General features: G+C 32.5%; 1 pseudogene; it reads left to right on the forward strand.

Moving 5' to 3' along the window:
- The first annotated feature begins 4,933 nt into the window (after positions 1-4,933).
- The window catches only part of LOC143405644 (torsin-1A-interacting protein 2 pseudogene), a 53,692-nt pseudogene continuing 36,032 nt past the window's right edge, over positions 4,934-22,593 (forward strand).

Raw genomic sequence — 22,593 nt, forward strand, 5'->3', positions numbered from 1 at the left:
AAGAAAATGTGGTATATATACATAATGGAATATTATTCACCATAAAAAGAATAACTTTCTGACTTTTGCTTGTAAATGGATGGATCTGTAGACTATCCTGCTAAGTGGAATAAGCCAATTCCCAATCACTAAAGGCCTAATGTTCTCTCTGCTATGTGGAAACTAACATAGCAATCGGTGAATAGAGGGAAGAACAGAAATTCAGTGGATTAGACAAAGGGGAATGAAGGGAAAGGAGGTGGGATGGGAATAGGAAAGATAGTAGAACGAATTGTATAATCGTTCCTATGTTCATATATGAATACACATTCAGTGAATCTCCACATCATGTACAATCACAAAAATAGGATCCTAATCAGAATTAGTTATACTTCAACTCCACATATGTATAATGTGTTAAAATACACTCCACTCTGGTGTAAATCAAAAAGAAAAAAATTAAAAAGAGATTTTTGAACCTCATGTTTCTTATATAACCTAAGAACTTATTATCTACATTATTGAATATAAACATATACTGAAATGACGGATATAGAGCAACTGAACACTTGAAAGATTTTATATACAATTTACTTGTCTGACTCATAATTTCCCTAAAAAATCTATTACAAAAAAATAATGATTAAGGAAACAAGAACAAGTTTGAGAAATTATTTATTCTGAAATGTATATTTAATATGCTAAAGTCAAAATAACCCCCATTAGTGAAGAATATGTAAAATAGGTTAACATAGTTAATAAAGCATATGAGAGAAAATACAGTATAACTATCAACCATGAGTAGCCATTAAGAATACTGTAATATCAGACTTATAGAATGTAAGTGGCAAAAAAAAAAAAAAAATGAATGAATCTGAGTGGTTTGACTTGACAATTTGTGACAGTTTTTCTCAAGAGTTGTCATCTGAAAGTCAAAGTTTGGGTATAAATTAAATCTCAAACTCTTGGTTTTGTATTTCTAGTTTAATATAAGCAAACATGTTAGATCTAAATACTATGAAAATTTTAAGAAAAGCTTTTCAGAGCAAAGCAGTATCATTAGCAGGATGGCAACCACAATATTTGCAAAATTGGGTTCAGGGGGGACATTTATTCCATCTGTTATTTCAACTAAACTGCATTGTTGCCCTGAAAGTGTTTCATGAGACTCCAGTGGATGAGAAATATTTGCGATTCGTTTTAGTACTAGAATATTCCAGAATAATTGGCTCTTAGTGGAGAGCTACTGTCATGAGCCAAGTTTTAAAATATGCTATTTTTCTGAATTTTGTGGCCATGGAGGGATACTTTGAAAGTATATTAGATTGGCATGTATTGCTACTAAAATATGATTTTACAGTTATTAGCGAGGAAAGGATCCTTTTAGAGTATAATATAGGTACCAATACAGCCTTAGACAGAGAGTTTTCTCCTATATTCCTGTAGACTTTTAAATAACATTAAATAAATAATATTTCCAAAAGTGGCATGATTAAGCTTTTTAAATTACTTTTTAAAAATTTATTCAATAACATTTTATTATGGGTATAAATTAATGATAGGGCAATTACATGACCAGAGTAATGGCAAACACAAGGATATTTTTGAATGTGCTAAAACAAATAAATATATTCAATACAGAGACAGAAAGAAAAACAAAACCAAGCAAATATGTGAGGAAAGATAAACCTTTTAGCTATTTATAAACAATTACCAATGTGCATCCACAATATGAGAGTTTACCTTGGTAAAGGGACTACATATAGGAATACTACACACTGACGTTTCTGAAAGTGTAAAGATGAAATTTTGAAAGACTGTAAAATCATTACATATATTAGTCAATATGCCTTTTGAAAAACATTGCCTTTACATTATTTATTTGTTTATTTTTATCAATGTTGTAGAACTATTATCTCAAGGTATATTTTATTTAATTAGCTAATGATTTAGACCTAGATGGAAAAATATATTTAGAATAAAAATTTATTCAAACTAAGAGAAAACAACAAAAATAAATTAAAAAGTTTCACAACAAAGGTTTTCCTAAATTTTTTGAAAATTCATAGAAATGATTTAAAAATACAAATCAGTTGGCATGGGAGGTAATGGAAGGATTTTCTTTTTTCACCCTGGAGGTTTTAATAACTTAAGTTAAAATTTGAAAGGCTGAAAAAAATTAGAGTTTAAAAGGAGTTAGCTGTCTTACTAGCTAATAATTGAAACCTAATTGTTTCTTTATAATTGGTGAAACAATGAATGAAGAATGACTTCCTGGGGGCTGGGATTGTGGCTCAGTGGTAGAGTGCTCAGCTAGCATGCATGAGGCACTGGATTCAATACTCAGCACCACATAAAAATAATACAAATATATTATATCCATCTAAAACTAAAAAATAAATAACTAAAGAAAAACTACTTTTTTCAATTTGTTAGCACATATGAAACTTTATATTTCATTTTTAGATTGACTGGAGTTTTCCAATTATATTTTGGCTTTTTGCATTTCTCTTTTTCTAAATTTTATTTTGCTGATTTAAAAATAATTTTTGTTGTTTCAAACTAAAGTTGATATTTTAAAACATGAAATTAAAAAATATCAGATTGAAAGAATAACTTTTATCTCCTAAAAAAAAAGGTTAAGTTTCATCAATGTGCATCACAGGTTTCTACATTTATAAAAATATAGTCATAATCAATCAATTCCAGAAATGTCTTTTTTATTTACATGTAATCAAGGAAGTTAACAGCTGCTTAATTAAAGATTTTTTTAATGTCCATTTAAAAGCTTCATCTCAATTAAGTATTAGACTGAAGCTATTTGTTTTGTGATAACTTGGTTTTGTTAATTTATGAGTATAGAAATTAATGGATAAAGAGCTAATTTTCTTTTGGATGATGTTAATGCAGTTTTACATTGAGAAATTAGTTGTTTTCTTCATTATAAAAGAGAATCATAATTATGTAGACTGCAATTCATGTTCTTTATATTATTGTAGTAGTTTCATAATGTTTGCACAATCAATTACCACAAACTTCGTGGCTAAGACAGCACAAATTTATTACATTATTGTTTTGAAAATCAAAAGTCCTAAAGTCAATTTGTTGGTCAGACTATATTCCTCCTGGAGGTACTAGATAGAGTAGAGAATACCTTTTCTTGTCTTTTCTAAATTTTAGAGGCATTTCTTTGCTTGTGGCCCCTTCCTCTATTTTTCAGAAAGTACATAATATCTTCAAATTTCAGTATCTTATAGATCCTTGCTTTTGTCATCACACTTTTGACTTTGCCACTCCTGCCTTCTTTGTATAAGGGTCTATGTGGTTACATTGTACCATCCAGAAAATATATGGTAATCCTCATTTCAAGATCCTCAGCTTTTATTTGGAAAGTCCACTTTGTTTTCATGGGCTTCAGGGACTAGGATGTTTGTATTTTGGGGATACATTTTTCTACCTACCATATTCCTCCTTCTGGCCCCTAAAAATTTACATCAAAGTCACATGCAAAACATATCCATTCCATCCGATTATACTCAAAACTTTTAATTCATTATAGTATGTTAGGGTCTGTAAACAAGTCAGGATGGCGCCTGGCAAATGTTAGAGTCTGTAAACAAGTCTGGATGGCGCCTAGCATTTTGCCAGAGGGAGTGCTTTGTAAAGTAACTCCAGCGAGTCATTAAGTGTGGAGATTCCTTATTGGTTGACTGCTGTATCTAGTTTATGTTAATTAAGATAAGCTGTGTGGAATGTATATATACCCCTCCTGTCCTACAATAAATGGCTCCCACTCCTGCTGTATCAATGTACACAAGTTGCTCGTCACCCCCTGGTTATTTTGCTGCAGCCAAACTGCAGCAGATGGTGGCCCCTTATGGGGAGCCCCGGGACACTCAGAGGTAAGTGACGAAAAAAAGCTGCCAGTCCATAGATAGGACGGGAGCAAATCTGCTTGTCCCCAGACAGATAGGGCGAGAGGAAAAATGGCCATTTTGAGAAAATGGAGAAGATTGATACAGTATGTTTGTGTCTTGTTTTGTCTTGGTGTATTGTATTGTCTTTGTGATGAGAATATGGAAGGGGTGAGAAGTAAATTATTAAGGGAAGAAGGCACCCCAGTGGAACCAAGAGCAATTAGGGCATATGTTGATAAAAGCCCAGGAACTCTAGTCAGAAAGAAAAAGAAAGTTCAAAAGAAGAAGGATTATCAGGAAAAAAGTTGCAGCAAAAGGCTATTACTAGATGCCCTTCAATAGAGGAATGGATAAAAAAAAATGTGGCATTTATACACAATGGAGTATTACTCTGCATTAAAAAATGACAAAATCATAGAATTTGCAGGGAAATGGATGGCATTAAAGCAGATTATGCTAAGTGAAGCTAACCAATCCCTTAAAAACAAATGTCAAATGTCTTCTTTGATATAAGGAGAGTAACTAAGAACAGAGTAGGGACAAAGAGCATGAGAAGAATATCAACATTAAACAGGGATGAGAGGTGGGAGGGAAAGGGAGAGAGAAGGGAAATTGCATGGAAATGGAAGGAGACCCTCAGGGGTATACAAAATTACATACAAGAGGAAGTGAGGGGAAAGGGAAAAAAAATATAAGGGGAGAAATGAATTACAGTAGAGGGGGTAGAGAGAGAAGGGGGGGAGGGGGGATAGTAGAGGATAGGAAAGGCAGCAGAATACAACAGACACTAGTATGGCAATATGTAAATCAATGGATGTGTAACTGATGTGATTCTGCAATCTGTATACGGGGTAAAAATGGGAGTTCATATCCCACTTGAATCAAAGTGTGAAATATGATATATCAAGAACTATGTAATGTTTTGAACAACCAACAATAAAAATTTAAAAAAAAAAAAAAAAGGCTATTACTAAATACTTTTCGTTACCGGAGGGTGCATGAATCCGAGCGGCAGCTGCCACATGTGCAAGCCGGTCATGGCGCAGCAAGGACTTTCCAAGCGGTGGCAGCCTTCCCCGCTCCTCACGCCACTGCGCGAGCCCAAATCCAGACCTGACCTGTAGGCACAGTCTCCTAGGCTCTTGCTCCCTGTGCCCGGTGGCAGTTTGAGTCCAGAACACTCCCTGGGCTCTCCCCGGGGCCATCTGGGGCTGCCCAGGATGCTGCAGGCGGAAGATGGCCCATGAACCTGAAGTTTGATCATTTCCAAGGCCAGTTATGAGTGCCATTAAGGCCTATTTCAAATGTAAAAAACCTTGAGATAATGTACTAAATTGTTCAGAAGGTTGTTTTCTTAGCGGAATGCTACAGGATTTTCTTTAGCCATCCGGAGTTCCTGCCTTCATCCCTGTGCCCGTAAGGACGAGAGTGGAAGAATTTCCAGTGTTGCTGAGAACCAGACGAGACATCGGATCAAGCTAGCTGCCTGCAGAACTTACCTGGACTGTGATTTAAGCTAACTGCCTACAGAACTTACCTGGACTATGATTTACCTGGACTGTGAGTTAATCTATTAAGACACTGCTTTACCTGGACTGAGACAACAAACTGTAATCTACAATAAATTGTAACTCAGTATCTTTGCTAACGGGTGTCATTGCTGGTATGATTTTTCCAAGGGATTCTTGCATGGAGCCATCAATTGGCTTGGTATTGTGGCATTTTGTATCTTCCCTTTCTGTTTGTAGCAGATTATTTATAGTGTTTGTGTAAAAACCACTATGGTCGTTATTTAAATTAAACAAAAGGGGGAAATGTTAGGGTCTGTAAACAAGTCAGGATGGCTCCTGGCAAATGTTAGAGTCTGTAAACAAGTCTGGATGGCGCCTGGCATTTTGCCAGGGAGAGTGGTTTGTGAAGTAACTCCAGCAAGCCATTAAGTGTGGAGATTCCTTATTGGTTGACTGCTGTATCCAGTTTATGTTAATTAAGATAAGCTGTGTGGAATGTATATATACCACTCCTGTCCTACAATAAATGGCTCCCACTCCTGCTGTATCAATTTACACAAGTTGCTTGTCACCCCCCTGGTTATTTTGCCCAGCCAGCTGGACTGTGGCAACAGTATCAACTTAAAATCCAAACTCTCAATTATATGTCTTCAGCTTCAATGTCCCAGATCTAAATTAGATAAATGTAAAGATGATATAGTTTGGATATGAAGCATCCCCCAAAAGCTCATGTGTAAGACAATGCAAGAAGGTTCAGAGGAGAAATGATTGGACTGTGAGAGTCTTAACCCATTCAGTGAATGAATTCCTGGTGCGATTAACTGAGTGGTAACTAGAGGCAGGTGGGGTGTGGCTGGAGGAAGTGGTTAAGTGGGGGTGTGCCTATGAGGTATATATTTTGTATCTGGAGCTGGAGTCTCTCACTCTGCTTCTTGATCTGTGACTTTTCTCTGCCACATACTCTACCATGATGTTCAGCTTCATCTTGAGCCCTGAGAAATGTTGGGTGGACCTTCTATGGACTAAGATATCTGAAACCATGAGCCTTCAAATAAACGTTCCCTCCTCTATAATTCTTCTGGTCAGCTTCTTTAGTCCTAACAGTGAAAAAACCTGACTAAAATGGAGGCTCTGCTTGTAATTCACTTGAGGTCAATATCCTCTATATCAATGAACCTGTGAAACTCAAGTCATCTGCTCCCAAAATAAAATGACTGTACAGGCCTAGGCTACCAGTCACAGATATTCCCTTTTGAAAATGGGAAGAAAAAATAATTCATTAGTCCTAACAAATTTCAAAAACAGAGTTATTATGTTTCAAAACCTGAGAATAATCCCTTGACATTAGGGATCCCATCTGCACCCAAGAAATCATCCTTTTTTTTTTTAATTTAGAAATTTTTTCAGACTTATGCTGTGAAGTAGATTTAGATTCATCACCAATTTTCTTGCCTTTAGAATGTTTATAAAGTGCAGCAACCTTCTTTTATTTCATTCCTGCCACCCTTTGGGATCCGTGTTGACAGCTTTTCTGTTGTTGTAAGATTCCCAAGATCCTAGTAGTTTTCTCACGTATGTCTCATATGCTATAGGAATACACTCAATGTGCAAGAGTCTCCTCCACGGGTCTTTTCTAGATAATGTCAGCTCTATTTTTGACTTCTGGTGGGATGGCAGAGTACATTTATGAGACAGATCCCCAATCTCTTCACAGGACCCTCCCTATGAGTGAATGTTGTGACTCTCCCACCCCCAAAGGAATAGCAGAAGCTATCTAGTCACAAGTTGGGCTTTTTCCCAGATCACTTTTTTTTTCTGACAGAAAATATCCTAGTTTTACTGCCTTTTGCATTTTAGATAGCCTGAGAATTTTCCAATTTATCATATCCTTTTTACTTTTGCTTAACACTTCTCAATTTGTCTTTTTACTCTCACATTTTATTATAAGCAGTATGATCAAATTCATACCTCCAGTACTTTGCTTGGAAATCTCAGATAAATATCTGACTTCATCACTTACAGTTGTGCTTCTCACATAATTGTAGAATAATTCAATGTATTAAATTCTAAGCTCTTGCCACTGTATAACAAGTATGCTCTTTTCTCCTGTTTCCAATGACATGATCCTCATTCCGTCTGAACCCACCCCAGCATCCTTTTTAAGATCTGTATTTCTATGAAGTCTGTTGTGATGATTTATTCTTTAAGATCATATAGATCTTCCCTACTATTGTCTACACTTTCTTTTGAATCCTTAGTCTGCATCTATATGAATAAAATAACCTTCACATTTTTTTTTCTAACAACTCAAGGCAGTTTAGGCTTTTCTATCATGTTTTTCATAAATCTTCCATTCTCTGCATGCTAAATACCTCCAAAGCTCACTTCCACAATTCCTGGTGCTTTTCAGAATAGCCCTCAATTTGTGGTACCTAACTATGCTTTAGTTTCCTAATTATTCCACAACAAATTACCACAAACTTGAGAGTTCAACAAAGGTAAAAATAATTTTATTTTTCTGAAGGTGGCTAGAATCAAGATTTCTGTCAGGTTTGCATTCCTTCTGAATGCTTTAGGAAAAATTTGATTTTCTTGCTTTTGCTATTTTTTACATACTGCTTGCATTTCTTAGCTGGTGACCCCTCCTTCATCTGAAAACTAGCAGTGTAACGACTTTTACCTTTCCATTTGTTTCTGACCTCTGTTCTATCAATAAATCCTCTCCCCACTCTTGCCAGTCTTATCCTCTTTTCTCCCTCTTAAAAGGATCATTGTGATAACATTGGGCCTACCAAGGTAACTGAATAAAATCAACCCATACTAAGACCAGTAATTTACTTATCTTTGCAGAACCCCTTTTTGTAAATAATGCAACATTTACAGATTTGGGAGGCTTAAGATGGGAGTATCAGGGGTTGTAAAGGCATTATTTGGTCAATCACAATCAATAAAAAAATGAAGCGATCCAGATTTATATACATAATTACTTGCAAGAAATGAATTGAATATGAAATCTCTTTAAAAATGAAACTTTATCCAAACTATCACTAATCAGGTTTGTTCTTTTATAAGTTGCTATGTACTTACTTTTTGATCACTAGTTTGTGCAATGATATTATTTCTGTCTCATATTTTTAAATTCAGATTAAAATATCATATTAATAAATAATAGATATAAGATACTTCAGTATGATTGATATAAAAAGATAGTGAGAAAGTTCAATTTTCTTTGGGTCAACAAATCTTTGCAACATTATTAAATTTTATTAAATATAATTAATTAATATCAAAAAATGAATATTTGAACTTTTGAATTCATTGACCAAAAATATAAATTTAATCAAGTGCAAGTCCTAAGTTTTGCAAAATTTAGTTTTTGTACTCATGTCTCTAACTTTTTATCTTATATATAGCATAATATTTAGAATGCAATATAATTTTGAATTTAATTTAAGATGGCAGGGATGATAATCCTGAATAAGCATACACTCAAAATCCAATTTTTATTGCTGTTGGCATTATTGTGAATTTGATTTGTTATAATAAGTTAGAAAAACATTACAATCTTGGTAAGACTTTATTTGTATTCATTCATTCTTTTAGAAGATATACATATTAAATAATTATTGGGTAGAGTTATGACTCATAATAAGAGCAGTTGTTTTTATTTCATTAAGCAATTCTGAAATCAAATTATTCCAAAGAACTTTGAAAATAAAACCTTTAATTCCCTTAAAAAATGTATGTATGTTTCTTAAAAATCTATTTTTTTTAATAGAGGCATGTTCTTTTTCAAGGTGATGGTCTTGAAAAAATACATCAAATTTTAAAATAAGTCATATCTTTAGATTCTCAAGTATATTTTAGCTGTTAATATTTAATGAGTCTTTTTTTTCAACTCTTCATAAGTCAGATAATTTTTCCCTTACGCTGGACTTTCACTATTACATTCAGAGTCTCCTTAATGTAACAATAACAATTATATCAAAATTTGCAATGAAATTATTTTAATATGCTGATTGTTATCTGCAAAATACTTTCTGAAATTTTATTTTACAAATTTGAAGAAAATTTTAAAAATCAGCATTATAAATATTCCTGGTATTTCATTTTTTTGCATTTTTATTCAGTTAAAATCATAAGTTGAAGTTTTAAACAAATCTTAATTAATGATTTATTTATTTATTTTTATTTTTGTGTGATAAAATGTTTTAAATTTGTTGAGATAAAAACTACCAAATGGGCCACTTTAGAGGCTGAGGTTGCAAGATTACAAGTTGGAGGGCAGCCTAAGCAAGTTTAGTTAGATGGTGTCTCAAAATTGGAAAATAAAATAGTGCTGTGGACATAGTTCAGTGAAAGAGTGTCCCTTGTTTTAATCTGCATTACCATAAAAAATTGAAATTAAAAATTGGGCAAAAACTCTTTAAAACTTGGGTTGTGGTGTGAACTGATCTATATGATCAATAAGTCATAGACATAGGTTAAAGATTATGGGAATAAGATAAGATAAAATAGGATAATAAAAACAAGTATTATCAGCTGCATAATGTTAAACTGCCCTAGTAATAAGAAGTAAGCATAGAGCATAAGTTCATCAGGAGTAAGCATAAGTAATAGCAGGATAATTATATAACTGTAAGACATAGTATTTAAGCTACAGGAAATAAGATATAGAACAGTGTAAGGGGATAAGTATAAAGCAGTAGCCCAGTATAGTTATAGATAAATATAGGCTGAGAGGTTAATATAGATATAGACAAGGTTAAATCAATATAGTTGTGAACAATTGTATTAGCTTGATCATGTAGACATAAGGCTTTTGGATATCAATAGTAAAATGATGAGTAAATGAGATAGCTGCAAGAATAAAATAAGCTACCAGTAATGAAATAGTGGGAATAGAGTCACTGTGGCTATGTGAACAAAAAGTGTGGCTGTAAGACTCCATCTGAATTTTTCTGTTACTGCTCCTATGAAGAAGGAACTTCATGACCCATTTATGAGAAATAGAAATGAAAGCTGTCTTCTTAAAAAAAAAAAGCAAAACAACAACAACAACAAAAAAAAACTGATTTACTGTACTTTGTACCCTACAGAATGTACTCAACTCAGAATATAATGGTGGTAGTAGTGAGCCGCTGCATCCTGGGTTTGAGTACATTTATGGGTCTACATGACTTCAAAATAGATTATCTCCCCTGCTCAGCTGAAACTCAGGATATGGTGGTCTAACACTTGTTCAGACTGAAAATGAGATAAAGCTAACTGCCTTTTTTAGCTTCTGTAATTTGCTTGCTTGCATGACTCTGAGAAAGGACTCTGATTTGTGGTTTTTACATCCTTAAATTCCCAAGACACAGGCCAGAAAATTGCTGTTCTCCCACAGAGCACCAGTCTCTACGGGTGGGAGACAGTTCCTGGCCAGGTAAATAAAGTTCTCTTTTGTTTGAATTTTGTTTGTTTTGTGAAGAGCCTCCCCAAAACACTAGAAATCTTTATTTAGCAAAAATATTCTTTCAAAATTAAGACATTTTTCAGATACACATAAATTTTGAATATTGGGGAAAATTTGGATTTACAAAAGGGATAAAGAGAACTGAAAATAGGACACTACATTTTCTTCCAATAAAATAAAAATCTTTGAAAAGATTGCACACTTTTAAAGCAAAATAATTAGATTGATATAGTAGTTTATGAAATAAGTAAAATGTATGAGTGATATAGCACAAAGGAAAGGAGAAATGGAAGTACAGTGTTCTAAAATTTTTATGCATGAAATTATTTATTATTTAAAAATTATTCAACCATAATATGTTAAGTGATGAATGAATTTACTAAAATTTTAGTATTCCAGTTAGTAAATACTTTCATTTGTTTAAAGACATTTAAAGGTATCAAGCATATAGAGGTTTTGAAATAAATTTAAGTAAACAGATCAGAGGTGAATAGGCAACACTTAGGAAAGCTTAAAATACTATTCACTATTAGTATTCCATTATATATGACAAGATTTGACTCATATGTTAGAGAATGAGATACTGGGAATATTAATCTTAGCATTTTACTTGATTTATCAAGTAATTCAACATAAGTATCCAAAATCTTCTCATATACAACCTGACTTTCCATTTTCAATTTATGTTCTCAATTCCAGTAACTAAATGATTATCGGTTTATTGCTTTTATATAATTCATATTAAATTATTTATTTTCCATTGATTCTGATCTATTCCATTAAATATGAGAAATCATGTGTACAAATCTTCAGGTTTCTCTTTGATGAATAGATGAGGAAATATTTAATAATTCAAAATGATGAAATTCAATACATTACTTTTCTGGAAGGACTAGGAGTTGAAAGCAGGGTAAATTATTAAATATCTAACTAAAAGTATGAGAAGCTGAGGAACAACTAATCATTCCCATTTTGCAATATAGCTTATGTAAAGATAAGAGTTAAAAGATATAGAGTTGGTGACTTTCAAGTAAAAATTGAGCATCTTTCTCAATTCTACATAAGTTCACCAATGTAGTTACAATTAAATATTATATACTAACATTTTTATTACTATCTTTTCAAAAAATAAAATAAAAATGTATTATACAAAAGCAACAATTTAACACCAGTTATTTTATTGACTTAATAATGAAATAACATTTTACAAAGTCTTTAATCATTTTAAAAAGTTGCTTATTAGATACAAGAAAGCATCTTAAAGAAGGGTTTTCTACTCACTAGGCACAATTTATGCTTCCTAAGATTCAGGAAGGTAACTTTAAAATTAAATGCAATAATTTTTACCCAAAAAAAACTTTTGTCACAACATTTTTTTAACTTTCAATGTAAGACATTTCTGTGAGTTATCTAAAATATGGTTTAATATTGAGATTTTGATTATTTCAAGTAATTGGCAGCATTTACAAGGTATTTCAAAAATTAAGTTTTTCTGGATGAGTTTATCACTAGTGAAAGATGTCTATCTGAGAGAGGTCACAAGTAGAGTTTCCTATGTAAGGAATTATTCATGACATTGTGGAGAGATCAAAAGGATGAGAAATATTATGTATTTAACATAACTTCTTTATAGAATGAAAGCAGAGTTGAGTGGAAAAAAGAAGAGAAAAAAAGAGTCACTGATATTCATTCTGTGGCTGTATCAGTTTTCAGGTACAGAATGAATCTCTGGGAGGAATTTCTCTTGAGGAGGAAGAATAAGGTATGATTTGGTACATAGAAAGAGAAAATGTAAACTCTTGTCCTGAATGAGCTATCATAAAAGTTAAAGGATGGCACTTGAAAATAGTTTAAGAAATGAGACTATATATAAAAACCTTAAGTTACAAGATATTTGCAGATGCAAGGGTATTTGAACATGTTATACATTTGGGTATGATTTACATTTTTTTAGTCATTGTAAGGTTGGAATAATTTAAATCAATATTAGTTTCAAACATTTATTGCTTTAATTAGCAAAATGTTGCACACATGAGATTTTAGTATTTGTTTATATTACTTCCACTTTGCCAAAAAAAAAAAAAAAAAAGAATCTCTGTATTTTGGAAAGGAGGAGAAAATCTTAGAACGGTAAATGTAGATTGCCACAGGGATAAAATTCTTCATCATCCTGACACTTCTAGTATTTAGTATCGATCAACTTTTATAAAGAATGTGCAAAACTGAAAATGGGTGGTGTTATCTAATCAAACACTTTATTGGATAAATTTAATTACTTGTTCTGGATTAATTTAAAATATGAAAGACTCATGCTCTTGAAATTATTGACAGCTTATGCTTAATGAAATTTATGTATATCATCCTGAGTATATTGAGCTTCAATATTAAAAACTCATGTTTAACCTAAGCATTAGATATGAATTAAAGCGAGGATGCATTCCCCAACTAATCTTAATTGATTTTACTAATATAGTTGGTCAAAGGGATTTCCACTCATAAAATTTTGATAAGAAAAATATTGACATGCCAAATTTCATTTTGTTATTAGTCACAATAATTTCACAAAAAAATTACTTACTTTTTTTACTTGTTATTTTAATGTTTGCTTCTCCGATTCCATTCTTTGCCATTCTTCATGCTGTTTCAGCACTGGGAAACTCATCTCCATTGATTAACCATGCTCTGGCTTCACTGATCAGTTTGTCAATATGTAGCCTTTTGTAATGACTTACAGAGTAAAGTCATATATTTAATCCTTTTATTTCAGTCCTTTCAGTCTGAGGTGGACTCGAGAGGGTCACCTCTTCTTCAAAGCATCCTACTTCACATGACTTCCTCATCACATCCAGATTCTGGGAACTTTTTCTCCCTTTGTGGCTGGAAGCCATTCATGACCCATATGTGAACTAAGCCATGAGTAGACTGAGCAATGTTCAAGCCATTAGGCAGGGAAGCCTGGTTCTGGGAACTCCCAGTAGGAATCCAATGGTTTGAGAAATCTTAAATCATATGTTGGCCTGTTCTAGCTGACTGCTCAAGTTCAAGCATAGCCTGCCAGAGATGGGTGTAGATTGTCAAATGCCAATCAACCAGTTTACTACAAGACCCCTGCCACACTGAGAAGCACTCCTCCCATTGAAACCTTATCCTTGCCTTTGATTTGCTCCCCCTTAAATTCAGAATCAAGGCCTTTTTTCTGTTGTTCAGTTCCAGTTCCCATCAGGACTGGAAGACCGATCAGCTGCTGGGCTTTATAAATCTAATCTTTGACTTTGTCTTTATTTCCTATTGATTATTGAAAACTTTTTGTTTTCCTGGGCGGCTCACACCTCCTGAACAGGGACCTGCTCTATTGGGGTGCTGACCACTCCAATACTTGTTTAATCAGATTTAAAAATGGTGATGGCTTAGATACTACTAGTTTGAGGTTACTGGACTACTTGTGCTCCCCTTAACCCATCTTATAAATTGCCCTTTTAAAGAAAACTGTTTTAATTGCATTGTTTCAACATTGTCTTCTACTTCTTAATTGAGATGAGTTTTTATTGAATTTGAGCAGAATTATCATCAGTCATTTATTTTTCCTTCATATATGATATGCACAACAATGACATTTGACTAATTTTTCATGAATGTGAAATATCTTGTAGATTGTTTATATGTACAAGTCCAGATGTCGTTAATTATTCTAGCTAAAGTTAGTATCTTTGTATATATCATAATCTATATTAAAAGTTGCAGATACTTTATACTAATTTTTATGAAGAGTAAAATTCACTTGAAACTAATACTAATAAGCCAAATTTTGTTATTGGTTTCAAATCCTCTCTTAGTATTGTTATCACACTTTGCATTACTTCAGAGAATTTCTAAAAATACTCTGGCAAAAATTTCTCTAAATTAAAATTAATCATGTGAAAAGAGCAACTCTGCCAGTATTAAAGATGGCAGGAATGTTCTCCTAGGAGGTTATTTGAGATGCAAATGTCAGTTGTCAGCCAGGAACAATGAAATGAAAATGTATCATTCTTTTTAGGTCATATTGTTATATGGCTGGGGCCTTCTTTGAAACGGAGGCAGCATCAAGACCCTGTACTCACATTCTGATTCTTGCAATCAAGTCAGAATAATTTCAGACATTTTGCTCAGAGTAACAGGCAATGAGATTGTAGAAGAGGTAGGAAAAGGGAAAGGGGACACTCTCAAAGGATAGATTGGGTCCTCTCATAAGAGAGACAGCATGACTTTCCTGCACTCCAGTTTTACTGGGGATCCCAGAGAAGTTTCCAGAAAGTTCCACCCACATCTACTTCTTGACTTTTGATTGACAGTAGAATGACATAAGACTTTCAAGTTCCCACTGCCATGACAACTCTGGGTCACTTTGGCCTACATAGGCTGGCTGTAATTGAATTTTTTTTTTTTTTTTTTTTTTTTTTGATGCTGTTGGGGATTGAACACAGGGCCTTGTGCATGCGAGGCATACACTCTACAAACTTAGCTATATCCTCAGCTCTGTAATTAAATTCTTAACCCTAAATTCTTACAGATTTTTTGGTTAGGAGGAATTATTTCTCTGAGTTTTAGGATCTGGTCTGTGAAAACGGTGACAAAAGTCTCCCCTTCAGGGTACCTTGGGTTCCTCTTGTTGATATTATTTATTGGCATTTATGCTGTGGATAAGAAGTAGTTTGCTGAGAAATGTGATATTGCCTGTACACTAAAGCTGGGCAGAGCTGCAGGTAAATTGCTTCATGGAAAATAAATCATGTGGGGGTCAGTAGAGTGGGCCCATTGTATAAAATTATTTCCTTAACCTCATGTTCTCACCACTCTCGTCTGTCTTCCTCTTACCAATATAGCAGTCATTTTGCAAAGTAAAGTTTAATAAAACAATGTGGCCTAAAACATGCACATTTTTACATTAGAAACAAACTATTTAAAAACTGAACAAGCTTGCAGAATGAAAACAAAAACAGGAATGAATGGGTTTGTTTAAAAATTGAAATTTGTTGGAACATATCATAGAACATTGGTAAGAATCGTAAGAGAGGTATTTTGTGTCATGAGAACGGCATTTTAGTTAGTTTTACAATTTTGTTTAGGTTCTAAGCAGATTTACATATTTTTTAAAAAGTATGTTTTGTTTTCCTTTAATGATCAATAATTTCAGTAGTAACCTGCAGATTTCATTAAGTCAATAAAAAGGCTATTGTTTTCAAACATGGCTTTTCTCTTAGTTATTAAAAATGGCATGAACAAACCTCATAGGAAATTAAAATCTGCATCTACTTCAACATCTATGTTGATGTTCAGTATTAATTTTAAGCATATATTCTTGTAAATTTGATTAATATACATCTATTTGCTGTAAACATAGGTGAAACATTTTTAAAAGTGAAATAAAAATAAAGTTATAAGCTGAAACACTGCTTCCATGTGACCTTGAAATTTAATCACCCTAACTAGGTTTACATGAGAACAATAATCACAGAAAAACTTCAATGTTGAGATTTTATGCTGTACTTTTGGTACAAGGGTCAAGACTATGAAATGTATGTCTTAATTTAATATTGAAGGTCGTTGAGTGCTCTTAAAGATGATTTTTTTAACACATGAGTTTAGTTATGTTTCTCTTGGAAACTGACTATGGGGTAGAATAAAAAAATACATTGATTGGGTGAAAATAATAATGAGATATTATCAAATGGTTGATCTTAGTTAACTATTGGATACTGCTCCTCAGAGAGGAAATTAATATCCCAAATATATAAAGAACTCAAAAACCTTAAGATCAGAAAATAATAATACCATTAATAAATGGGCAAAATAAACTAAACACTGCTCAAAAGAAGAAATACAAATGGCCAACAAACACATTAAAAAAAAGTGTTCAACATCTCTAGCAATTAGGGAAATGCAAATCAGATTCCATCTCATTTCAGACAGATGACAGTCATCAATAATACAAAAAATAATAATTGTTGATGAGCATCCGGGGGGAAAGGTACACATATGTTGTTGGTGGGATGGCAAATTAGTACAAACCTCTCTGGAAAAAATATAAATATTCCTCAAGAAACAAGAAATGGAGCCACCATATGTCCCAGCTCCACACTTCATCATATATCCCAAAGATATAAAATCAACATGCTATAGGGACATAGTCACATCAATATTTATAGCAGAATAATTCACAATAACCAGACTATGGAACCAAACTATGTGTCCTTCAAGAGATGAATGGATAAAGCAATGTGGCATATGTACTCAATGGAGTATTACTTGGCCATGAAAAAGAATGAAATTATGTCATTTGCTGGTAAATGGAGACTATAATGCTAAGTGAAATAAGCCAGATGCAGAAAGCCAAATGTTGAATGTTTTCTCTGGTGTGTAGAAATTAGTCCAAAAATAAGGGGAAAGAGAGAGGGAGAGAGAGGAAATAAAGTGTGAAATTCCATTAAAGTAAAAAAGAGTAGAAAGGGATTGAAGGTGAGGGAGGAGGGATGGGATAAGTCAAAAACAGTAGAATGAATCTGATCTAACTTTGCTATATACATATGTGAATATACTACAGTGATCTCACCATTGTGTACATTTACAAGGCACTAATTTTACCAAAAAAAAGTTAAATACATAGAAAAATTAGTAGAGTAAAGGGAATTGGGTATGGGAGTAGGGGGAAGGGAAGTACTTGGGACTTAATTGAAGCAAATTATATTCCATGCATTCATAATTATGTTAAAATGAATCCTAATGTCATGTATTCCTATTATGAACCACTAAATAAAATGGAAAATATATAAAAAAAATAAAGATTTCAAAATAAAAAAGAGAAAAAAATAAGTAAAATAAATAAGATAAATGTGTATTAAGATAAAAAGAAAAACAAAACTACTTTCAACTAAAGTCCCAGAAGTTAAAAAAAGAAAGAAGAAAAGAGGACGTTAGAATTATAGAAGATATCATTGCTAAAATAGTTTCCAGAAGTATTCTTTTAAACTAAAGAAAGCTACATCTAGGCAAATCAGAGTTAAATTTTCAAAAAGAAAAATAAATGAAAATATTAAAGCAGTCAGAGGAAGAAAGTCTTCAAAGGAACAACAATAAAAATGGCATCTGACTTGTCAACAGAAACCATGTAATGAAGAAAACAGAATGTTCAAATTTTAAATTTTTGAAAAAAAAATTAAACCTTTTATTTCTATCCTGATTTAAAATGACTTTACAAATAAAGACAAATAAAATATAATTTAAAATATATGAGAGTGCTTTTTATTTTACATAATACCTTAAATATTTTAAAAGGAATCTGTAAGCCTAAGGGCAAACAGTAGATATGAGAAAGAAATAAGAGCAGAGTGGATAATGGCAAAATTCTGTGAACCACACAGGTTGAATGTCCACTATTCAACACAATGATGAAAGAGTCTTAAAAGTTAAATGAACATAGAAATAGATGGATGCAAATTGCATGAAAGGTAGCAAGTGGAAAGATGGAGTTAAAGTGTTAAAAGTTCTGACATTATCAAATGTGATACATAACTGGAAAAGCATCCATAACCATATCTGTTCTGAATTTATATTTTTGCACTGTGATTTTCATTGTCTCTCATCAAGATGTAAAAACTGCTTCCATATTATTTTAACCTGGTGTGGTCTTGTAACTTGATGTGGCGCCAAAATGTGTCTCATGAACAGTAACTAATAGTCTGTACATGTGTTTCCTGTTTCTCCGAATATTGCAACTGCCATATAAAGAAGCTTGAGGATGAGAAAACATGTAGCAAACAAAAGCTGTCCTAGACTGGCCATTTTAGAGGAAGTAGTATATAGTTGATTTATCAGCTGATCCCAGGTGCATAGGAAAGCTTAGCCAAGATCAGACCAGTCTGACACATAAAATAGCAGATGATGGTTGTTGTAAGGCAGTCAGTGTATTTTGATGTGATTATTATATAACTAAAGCTATAATCCATTACTAATTGAAATAAATAGAAACAAAAATAAAGGAAGGACACATTGTGCTCATGTTCAGAAATGCTGAATATAGTACAATTAATCCGTACCTAAATTGTAATAAATTTCATGCATTTCAGTAAAAATCTCAGCATTTTTGTAATTTATAAATTCTTTCTGAAATTTTATGGAAGTAAGAGTGCAAAGAATAGAGGAGACAATATTGAAGAAGAAAAGTTGGGGGACCATAATTAATGGTTATTAAAACCTTTCTGAATGCTATAATAATTGAGGTTGTTATTGGTTAAGTACAGAATACAGAGTAAAAACTATATATTAAAAAGTAAAATATTTGAACAATATTTTATTAAATATGACACGTGAAAGAAAGCAAGGACTAAAAGAGTTGATATTAGCTAACTTAAAATTACAATTATATCCACAATTAAATGCCCAAACATATGCATCAGAATTCACTTAGAAATGTGATCATTTCAAAGGATTTAGAAAGGATGTAACCAATTAAACACTCTCATTCAATGCTGAAGAAGTTGAAAATATTAGAGACACAGTGGAAAACATTTTGTAAACATGCCCTCCTGTGCAAACCAGCAATTCTACTTCTTGATTTTCCAATCAAGGTAAATGAAACATATTTCCTCACAAATACTTCCAGTCAAAGAATAATTCTAATCTGGAACAATCTCATACTTATCAACTGAAAAATGATTAATAAAAAGAAGTACATTCATTGAATTAATCAGTTTATTCATTGTTGTGACCAAGGGACTTGACAAGAACAATTAGAGTGGAAAATGTGTATTTGACCCAGTCCATACACAACTTCAAAGCTCTGAGCATGATGTGAGGTATAACATCATAGCAAGGGTTTGGCAGAGGACAGCAGCTCAGGACATGACAACAAGAAGCAGAGATAACTCCACTCACCAGGGACAAAATACAAACCCAGTCATGCCCCCAAGTGACCTATCTTCTTCAATTATATCCTGCCTACAGTTACAACCCAGTTTATTCATATCACTGGATTAATCTACCGATTAGGTTAAGGGTCTCCTTAGGAATTAGTTCACCTCTGAAAATTCTTGAGTTGTCTAAGACATGAGCTTTTGGGAAACACCTCATATCTAAACCATAACATTCACATACTTGGAAATTTCCATCATAATAATGAATGAAGTACTGTTAAAAATATGAATGGATCCCCATACTATTGAGCTAGGAAAAAGAAGTAACACATGAGAATACATACAGCATAATGCCATTTTGTGAAATTCTGTTTCCACAGTTGAGTTGCGGCCTGGGCTGAAGTTGGAAAGTGATGCAAAGGATATAAGAGAACATTTCAACACAATGAGATGTTCCTCAACTTGATTGTGATGAGTTTTTTTTCAAGATTCTATTTTTGTCAAGATTCATACAACTGTATATTTAAGATGAGCGATTTTATGGTTTGTACATGTTACCTTGCAAAAGCCTTAGGGATTTTATAATTTCTATTAAACATGTGTACTCTAATCATGATACAGAGACATTGTTCAAAATAAGCCTCAGTACGTGTGATTGTTATGTATTTTCACTGTTTCAGCATGCATAAAATTAAGGTGGTGAAGGTGACAATGATGATGATGGCCAACAGAAAATATAACACTGGGATGGGCTCATTGAATCCACCTAAGAGTCTTATGAAAAATATAATATAATGTTAAACAGATAATGAAACTGATATAAAAATTGTTTAATGTCTTTGTCCAAAGCTGTACAGCAACAAGTCATGAAGTTGGCAAGAGTACTCAAGGAGCCTGCATCTACAGTTCATGCTCTAGATTTACTACTGAACTTTTTTGCATATTATCCAATAATGATCTACCAAGCATACAGTAGCAGAGAGGTTCACAGGCATGAGTTTTAGGTAAATGTAAAAATTACCAGTTAAGAAAACCTTATTTAAGAATCAAATAAGAATGTCAGAAAGAGTAGCCATGTTGTTATATCAGAAAACCCTCTTCTTAGCATTCTTTCCCACAATGTATTCCTTTGAGTAATTGCTTTTCTATTCTTCCAGTAAGGGTGAGTATAGTAAATGTATCAGAAAAGAAGTAGGCAGAAATGTAAGTACCTTTATTTTTTTGATGAACATTAAGATCTTACTGATCACAAAATGAATGATAGCATAAAATAATTTTATCATTTATATTTAATAAACTATAACTATTTTGCAAGTTATTTACACATTCTGCAAGGCTTAACTTTTTAATGCCTGTGCTACCTGAGAGTTTGTGCCCTAAATATATTAATGTAATGCTACCTTGAAAGAAATGTACAGCAAATTAAAAATATACAGTTTAATATCTACTTCTATTCAAAAGATAACAACATGACCAAACACAAGAAAGAGTTTCAACAGATGGAATTACTATAGCATTTGGGTATATCCACAAAATATAAAGGATAACTAGAGACCACAGTTTTAAAAATACCAATTGCATTTGGAAGTTACCTCCTATTCTTTAGAACTTAGACTAAAAATCATCAGCAAGATTTTGATTAAATGTTTCACATGAAATGAGATAAAAGTTTATATTATTAAAAATTATATCAATATAAATTTCTGTTTTTCTTAATTGCACTTGCATAACATATGCCAAGATGTTGAAGAGAAATCAAGAAAATATACTACGTTCATATAACTAATATTTCTTTTTTTAGATTACAAAAGCTTAATCTATTTCACAATCTTTTCTGCCTTTATTCACTCCTATGGAAACAATAGGAACAATATAAATGTTTGATAAAAAGTACTAAACAAGCTTTTGTAAGAATATTTTTAGAAACAAATAAATAAAACTAAAATGGCTATTTGAATGGAATACTCGAGAGAATTAACATGATTTACATTACTCAAGCAAAATAACAATGAGTTTTGAAAAGTAAATGACTACATTCAGAACATAAATTTCTTTTTAAGAATATTGTTTCAAAAAACATTATTTGACATTTTTATCAATTTATGGGCCTTCAGTTGAGAGGTTTCAAAATAACATTGCATCCAAGGAAACATTAACTAGAAAGATACATCAGAAATGATGCATAGTCATAAATTTATTTCGGAATTCATATTTTTTTATCATACTTACCAGGCAGAAAGAATTCTTTCAAGTTTTATTTTGACACTATCACTATTAAAGTCCAAGCTATAAATTCCAAATAATTGTCTTCAAAGTTCCAAGCTCACAACCACTTTTCAAGCCTCATATATCAATGTGCTTTGCAGGTTGATGTTGTATTGTGTGATATTTACATTATATTTTTCTCCTTTGTATACTTCTCCCCAGAGAATGTATTTGCCTTTTGGATTTTAAAGATTGCCTTCTTTATTTTTTCCTATTTCTTAGTGTATTAGCACATTTAATTCAGTGTTTTGGAAAATTTGTATCTTTTTAACAATATTTTAAAAATTTTAGTAGAAAACATGTTCACCCAAATACACAAGTTTATATTATGCTGAAAATGTGAAATTTATAGCATTATTTAGACAAGATATTTTATAGTAGAATTCTTAAAACAGATATGATAGGGTTCATGAAAAACAATGATGTGGTTGGTTCAGGTCCCTGTGGTGTGGTGCACACTCAGGAATCTTCCCACATTCATGTGAATCTCAGCCTCTGGATGATGTGCAGAGGCTTGGCCCTATGTTTATTACACAATTTTCTTCTATGTTCCTCCAATTTTCATAGAAGTAATA

The sequence above is a fragment of the Callospermophilus lateralis genome, chromosome 8, assembly GCF_048772815.1.
Source record: "Callospermophilus lateralis isolate mCalLat2 chromosome 8, mCalLat2.hap1, whole genome shotgun sequence".
Taxonomy (NCBI): domain Eukaryota; kingdom Metazoa; phylum Chordata; class Mammalia; order Rodentia; family Sciuridae; genus Callospermophilus; species Callospermophilus lateralis.